Source organism: Petaurus breviceps, unplaced genomic scaffold (genome assembly GCF_028583685.1).
Source record: "Petaurus breviceps papuanus isolate PSGF00001 unplaced genomic scaffold, PetGlider_PUasm1.0 188, whole genome shotgun sequence".
In the NCBI taxonomy this organism is placed as follows: domain Eukaryota; kingdom Metazoa; phylum Chordata; class Mammalia; order Diprotodontia; family Petauridae; genus Petaurus; species Petaurus breviceps.
The window spans coordinates 40874780-40882769 of record NW_027185804.1 but is presented as its reverse complement, the minus strand read 5'-3'; the positions used below and the strand labels follow the sequence as shown (position 1 = coordinate 40882769).

At 35.0% G+C, this 7990-nt stretch overlaps 1 pseudogene; it reads left to right on the top strand.

Annotated features, from left to right (window-relative positions):
- The first annotated feature begins 3580 nt into the window (after positions 1-3580).
- LOC138163541 (large ribosomal subunit protein uL13 pseudogene) lies at positions 3581-4197 on the top strand (annotated as a pseudogene).
- The last annotated feature ends 3793 nt before the right edge of the window (positions 4198-7990 follow it).

The window sequence follows — 7990 nt, the reverse complement described above, 5'->3', positions numbered from 1 at the left end:
TTCAATGAGAAAAATTACTAAATTCATGTTACGATAATCATTATACTTCTCTGTACTACTGTCTGTTCTTACAAAATGAATACTTTTATTTGGCCTAGAGATAAGTGATGAACTCCATCTGACTTTGAATATTTTTTTTTATTTCAAGTTCATTTTAACTGTATTATCCATAGAATCACAAAACTGCAAAATTTCAGTCATGAGGGTTATCACAGCCATCTCATCCATTATATACAAGAAAAACAGTTACCATTACAATTCAACCAACAGTCATCATTTGTCTAGCTTCTATTTTCTATTTGTGGACTTCCTTTGAAGGTACTGTCCACATCCTGAGATAATCATTACACTTTTCTATATCTAATGATTAGGAACTCTCTCTCTCTGTCTCTCTCTCTGTCTCTCTCCGTCTCTCTCTCTGTCTCTCTCTCTCCCTCTCTCTCTCTCTCTCTCTCTCTCTCTCTCTCTCTCTCTCTCTCTCTCTCTCTCTCTCTCTCTCTCTCTCTCTCTCTCTCTCTCTCTCTCTCTCTCTCTCTCTCTCTCTCTCTCTCTCTCTCTCTCTCTCTCTCTCTCCCCCCCAAATCTCTTTCTTCCCCCTCTCTTGCTCATTGTCTCTGTCTCTCTTTCTCACCTTAACATTAATTCTAAATTTTAATTTTCACAACTTTTTTACTCTTTGCTCTCATTTTCGCCTTTGGGGTCTAATCACCTTTCCAATCTGACTTTAAGTCATGTTGATGAAGTGTGAATCACCAAAGGGTCGAAAAATAGTTCCCTATGGCAGTCTAAAGGATATTTCTTGCTGAATTGACATCGCACCAATGAATTGGTGACCATTTGTTAAGCCTACTGCATGTCAGACATCGTACTTGATGTTCTACATATAAAGTCAATAAGAAATATTACCTGTCTATGAGAAAAGACATTGCATGCACATTGTAGGAGGGGAGTCAAAAGACAGCCTGTTTGGCTCTCTTGCAATGACAAAAAGAAGACTTTGTGATGAATCCGTCTTAACTGAAAAGATTTTAGATTTTGTTCAACGACTGGACTCAAAGAGTGCTCATTGATAATTTCACAAAATATAATTCTGACTTTGCTATTCCCCTATGTAATAAACTTTAGTGTCTACCAATTACCTTTGGAAGCAAATATAGACTTTCACATGTAAAGTCCTTAATTATTTTCCCTATCTTCTTTTCACTCTTGGTACACAATTTCATTCAAAATGTGGTCCAGTAAAGTTATTTTTTTACTTTCCATCCTACCTGGCACTCTCTCTCCCCTCATCACCCCACCCCATGCATTGAATGCTTTCACTTCTTATTTCTACTTCATAGAATCTGTAATTTACTTTGATGTCCTTTTATCCTTCCAATCCAGAGAAATCTCTCCTTATCAAGAAATTTTTAGCATATCTATACAACAATTTACCATTGTATCTATGTTGCCTTGTAGAGTAATTTATCATTTTGAAATTTAATATATGTCTATCTTATTTTTTCAAATATTCTTTTTTCTTTCTTTATGGAGGGGGTAATGCAGGGTAATTAGGGTTAAATAACTTGCCCAAGTTCATATGGCTAGTAAGTGTTAAATGTCTGAGGTAGGATTTGAAGTCAGGTCCTCCCACCACCAGGGCTGGTGCTCTAATCTCTATTCCACCTAACCATCCTTTCCAAAGGTGAATTGTCTTATATATCTTGGTCTGCCTTGAATCATAACATAAACAGATTCAATGAAATATTAATAAATGTAATTGTTTTAAAGATATGATTTTAGTATCAATGGTGAAACTGCTAATACTAACAAATGTCTCCCCCTACCAATTCAGGATAATTTAAATATAGTTCCTTGCGTTGGGTTAAGAGACTGTCCTTGAAATCACTCTGGGAGGGGTAACTATCAGTTTTTGAAAATGAGGAGCAACTCAGTGTTGAAATGTGTTGGTAGAAACTAAAGAAACAAACATGAAAAGAATGTGTTTCTCAATCTCTTACATGAAAATGGTCTAAATTTGAAAAAAAAGTAATGTGTCTGAGTAAATGCCCAGCACCTTTAGAGTAACTTCAAAATCTTTCCCATGGAACTATTTTTTATACATTTACTTTAAATTTCATCAAAGTAAAGATGTTTGAAATAATATTTCTTTAATTTGTTACATACAATATTTGTATGTTGTACTTCTGCAATTAAAATGAAAATTAAGTCTATAATATTTTAAAAAATATTTCCTTAACCATGTTATTAAATAATTAAAAAAGAAACCTTAAATATATTAGAGTTTATCCCTTCCTACCATGAAAATATAGTCTTTTGGTGGTCAGGGGACACCTGCCATTGTTGTGAAAGTACACTATGCTCTTTCCTGAATATTTATCCCTTGTAGTATCTTAGGATATGAAAATAACACACAGACTAGGGCTCTAATCTACAAAAGCTAGACGTGTTGATTAAGATGAGTTATCAGGATGATAAAATCCTCCATATTTAACTAACATGGAAAGAAATCATATTCACTTGCTTCATTTTTTAAGACAAATGATGAAAATAAAATAGTCATACCTCATTAACTGATATATTTTTTTTCCATTTAAGGTAGGCAAAAAAAAAAAAAAGCTTGACATCTATCATTTCATTTGAATCTAAAGACATGCCTGGGAGGTATATAATATGGCTGTCCTTTGTCTTCATTTCATGGATAAAAAACTGAAGCTTAAGTTAATTGACATGTCCAAGGTCACACAGTGAATGTGAATGGTAATTCACAGCCAGCCTTTTCTTGAATACAAACACAACATTACTCTTCCCTCTACATTAGACTCTCCTCCAATTAAATTTTAAAATACCCACCTCAGTCTTCTAAATTCTGCAAAAAGAATAGCAACCTCCTCCACAATTCTGATCGTGTTGTAAGCAGTCAGAGTTCCTTAAAAAGAAAATGAGTCTTATTTTTCTTTGGTCCATAGGGATAGCTCCTCTCCCAGGCCACTTTGTAACTTCTAATGAGAGACAAGTCCTTCTCACTTCAGTCCAATATCTTAAGCATTGTGAATGAGGTGATGTGATAGAAAGAGCCCTGGGATTTGAGTCCAGACTTTGCTTCCACTTTTGTTTATCTCTTAGTTCTTCTCAACTTGGTTTTATTTTTGGTGATGTCAGTGAACAAGGACTAAATTCATGGAAATTCTAATAAATCCCCTAGAACCTGGAATAAAAAAATATCAGTCCTCTCCCATTGTGTAAATTTTGTTCTGCCCATCAGAGAACATAAAGGAAAAAAAACATATAGTGATTAAAAATAATAATGAAATTCTATCATATCACAATTTATGTGAACTTGATCAAGTCAATAGACCTCTTTGACCCCTATTTTCTTCACCTATGAAAGAAGATGGTGTTTATAAGTTCTTTTCACATTTTAAAACACTACATAGGTGAGCCAGTCAAATAATAATGTAAAGGAGGTATAATAGTCAAGCTCTCCTCAAAGCCCCTCAAAGAACTTTAAAATATGCTTCAAATCAAATTCTGACCAGCTTTAACTTAAAAAGTCAGATTGAGGCTTTTCCCAGGTGACATTGGCCACGGTGGATGGGCAAGTCCTGGTGATTGATAGGCAGGGCTCTCACCTTGTCAGCTTGTCAGCCAACCTGGCCAAGCAAGTCCTCCTGGGGCGGGAGGTGGTTGTGATTCCCTGTGAAGGCATCAGCATCTAGGGAAACTTCTACAGGAACAATCTGAAATACCTGGCATTCCTCCAAAAACGAATGATCATGAACCATCCTAGAGGCCCTTATCACTTCTGGGCCCCTAGCCATATTTTCTGGAGGATGTCAGAGGGATGCTTCCCCACAAGACCAAGTGTGGTCTGGCTGCTTTGGATCTCCTTAAGGTGTTGATGGCATTCTTCCCCCATATGACAAGCGGAAACGGATAGTTGTCCCAGCTGCTCTCAAAGTCATCAGACTGAATCAACTAGAAAGTTTGCTTATCTGGGGTGCCTGGCCCATGAATTGGCTGGAATTATCAGACAGTAACTGCTACATTGGAAGAGAAGAGGAAAGAGGAAGTTGAAATTGATTATAGAAAGAAAAAAAAAAGCTTACTAAACTACACAAGCAAGCTGAGAAGAATGTGGAAGGCAAAATCGACAAATACACCAAGGTGATGAAGAAGCACAGGCTGCTGCTGTGAGTCCAGTAAAGTATCTACACATCTGGATTCCTGACTCCTCCTTCTGTCTCCTCTTGTCAGCACCTCCATCAAGGGAGGGAGGCCTCTGGGGCCCCCCATACACAGCAAGCAGGGTTTGGAAGTGAGTGGGAGAGATGTAAACTTCTCAGCCTATATCCTAAAATCTAGTAGGACTTTCTTGTGGGAACAGGCCTGAGTTTCAGTTTCACCCTTCCTCCCCTTCCCTTGCTGTCAATCAGCATTACATCCTTTATGACTCTTTAAACCTCCACCCTTGCTTGTCACCTTTTCCCCTTCCTTCCTCTAGCATTTGCCAAATAAGGAAATGAACAAAGCCCTGTTTCCCTGTTCTTTGCCTTTTTCCACCCTGATACTGTGAACCACCTCCCAGCCAATAGCTGATAGTGGTGGGCTTCTTTGTTCTTTGCCAATGGAGAAAATTGGAGGAGTTCAGGAATGCCACAAGGTGTGACTTTCAAAGTACACAGTGGGATAGCAATGAAGAAATGAAAGGTTTAGAATAGAGAGGGATGAATTGGAAGGAAGCAGGAAGGATATGCCTCCTGTAGTTTGGAAACTAAAGCATGACCTTTGCCAATGAGAAAAGAGTATAATGAGTAGATGCATGTCTTAGCATTGAATATGGAATTTGAATTGCTGTTACTTTGTGAATTGCTTGCATTTAGTTTTGCCCCCAAGTGTGTTGTGTACACTTAAGGGCAGCTGGGTGGTTTCCAGAAAATCAACGTCTTTCAGTTTGCTTTCCCATTTAGTTCATGGACATCCTCCCCACCTGGACCTCCTCGGAACATTTGAATATATTTTCTGCCTGTTTCTGGCTGTCCTTGGCTTCAGTCTCCCTCATTGGTTGCATATGTAAGTGCATTGATACACACATACACCCTCCTATACATACCTATATATGTTTGCGAATGTATATACCATATACAATCCTTTCAATTATACTCATACTGAGAAAAGTCTCATGAGTTACAATTATTGTTTTTCCACCTAAATAAGAATGTAAATAGTTCAACTTTAATACCTTCCTTATGATTTCTTATTGTTGTTGACCTTCTCATGCATCTCTTGCTTTCTAGAATTTTATGTTCAGCTCTGTTTTTTTCAACAAGAATGTTTGAAATTCCTCAATTCCATTAAAAGACCATATTTTACCCTGAAGCATTATTCTCAAAATTGCTGGTTAGGTGATTCTTGATTTTAATCCTAGCTACTTTGACCTCCAGAATAGCATCTTCTCTCAGATGTTACTAAAACTTTGAAATTCTATTACTCTCCCTCTGTTTTTTTCCAAGTCTTATGCTTATTTGAATATACTTCTACGATTTAGATTTCCCCCCTTTAGAAATAAAGAAACTGCATCACCTTTTGAATAGAAGACTAAACAAGAGAAGTTGCATGATGATATCTAAGAAATAGGTAGTTTTAAAATGATGGACCAGTCATACAGTAATAGTAAGTGATGAATTATAGAAAGCTTCTCAACTGAATTTTTATTTTCGTGAAACTGAAATTACATAAGGACAGTCCCTAGTACTTTGTGGCAGTACTCAGTGGCAGACTTAAAGGAGGCCATGAAAGAAAATGACGCAGAAAGGACTGAGATGTGTACCATTAGATGCAGCATACATAGTAAGATCACAGAAAAATTGGTCCAGTGAAGTAATTTATCTTCAAACCAGTTTTTCAATGTCCTCAGTCTTCTCTATATTGCATTATATTAATCTTTCTTATTCAGGCAATTTCCTTGATTTGTGTTTTAAGATGATAAAAGCTTTAAGATGGAAAAAAAAAAAGAGCTTTACCGATAGAACTTGTTGTGGTATATTGGTATAATAGAATACTATTGTTCCATAAAAAATGATGAGCAGACAGACTTCAGAAAAACCTTGATTTATATGAACTGATGCTGAGTGAAGTGAGCGGAACGAGAACATCACAGAGAGTAACAGCAATATTGTGGAATGACCACCTTTGATAGGTTTAGCTTTGCTTAGCAATGTAAGGATCTAAGACAACTCCAAAAAAGTCCTGGTAGAAAATTTTATTTACATGCACAAAAAGAACTATGGAGTCTGAATGCAGATTGAAGCATACTATTTCTCACTCTTTTTGTTTTGTTTTGTTTCTCCTTTCTCATGGTTCTTCTCATTGATTCCAAACAGTTCTTCTTTATAACATGACTAATGGGAAAATATGTTTAATGTGAATGTATATATAGAGACTATATCAGCCATATATTCATTCCATACTGGAGTGGGGGGAGAAAATTTAGTACTCATATTGTTATGGAAGCAAATGTTGAAAAGTAAAGAAAATAAATATTAAATTTAAGAAATAGAACTTTTTAAGTGGAATCAACTTTTGTAAATATGGAGAAGCATAAGAGTATTAATCTCTTCTATAAGGAAATTATAATGTTAACTTTGACAGACTTGAGCTTCCACAGCAAAGACACATTGCTTATTTCTTTTCTTTGTTTCAACAAAAAAGCTAAAGACAGTCATAGTAAAGAAAACCAGATTAATTTCATTCCTCACATCTTATTTCACCTTGTTAAGTTCTTATGATGATCAACCATTAGTTTTAGTAATGAATATATTAAAACTTTCTTTCTCAGTACTGACAAATAACCTCACTCTAGTTCTTTTATTATTTTACTTTTAGGATTATGAACATCAACATTTTGTTCACTGGACAAAATCATGAATATTTCCATTCCCACTATTACTGTTCTCAACACAGAAAGTAGTTTACATATAATCTTTTAAATAAATAAATCATTGAAGGTTAATGTGATTCTGTTTCTCTATTCTCTCTTTTAACCTTCACAATGGAAATAATATAGTTCTTATTATTTCTTGAAATATTTAAAAAGTATAGCTGACCCACATAAATGCTTTAGTTCAGAAAAAAAAATCACCTTATCCTACACTTTTCTTTCCATCAATCTCCTCAGCCTTATATTTCATACATAACATTAGTGAGAAGACTGAGTTTATGTAATCTTAGACTTCTATGGCTATTCATTAGAGAAGATAGAAAACATATATCTATCTATCCAAGTTTTAATCATATGTATTGATACAGATTTAACCATAGATAAATGTGTTATATTCAACATTCATATATTTTTCTGTAGGCATATATACATAAAATTGCATGTAATATACAAAATTACATTTTTATACACTCATGTATATATGTGTGTAGAAAGGTTGGTATGTATGTATATGTATATGTGTGTGTACACACACACTTTTTTTTAAGAGAAATACATAGTGATTTATCTTCCCCTAATTAAAAAAAATGTTAAACTGCCTTTCCAGACATAATGAATGAATCATTTATCCATGTTTTACATTGCACCCAAAGGTATTCTTTATCTGCAATTCCAGGTACACAATATTTTGCCTTTAATCTCTGTATTTTTCACTAATTATTCTAAATCTGTCCTTGATAATACATTCATAATAAACTGATGGAGACACCATAATCCCAAGTTGGGGAAGAACAGTTATGGGTGAATTATATAATTTTGTTGGAATGACTAAAGGCAGGAACGTAAAAATTATAATCAATCAATAATCATTAAATAAGTGTTTCCTTAGGGTTGCATTATAGGGAACAGATACAAAGATAAATGTGAAATCACCCAATCCCTGCTAAGTTTCTGATCCAGCCTAGGAGAGAAAGCATTTACATAAATAGGTACATAAGGAATATGTGCAAACTTATGTGTGGCACTAATATTTGGGGGAATCAAGAAGAT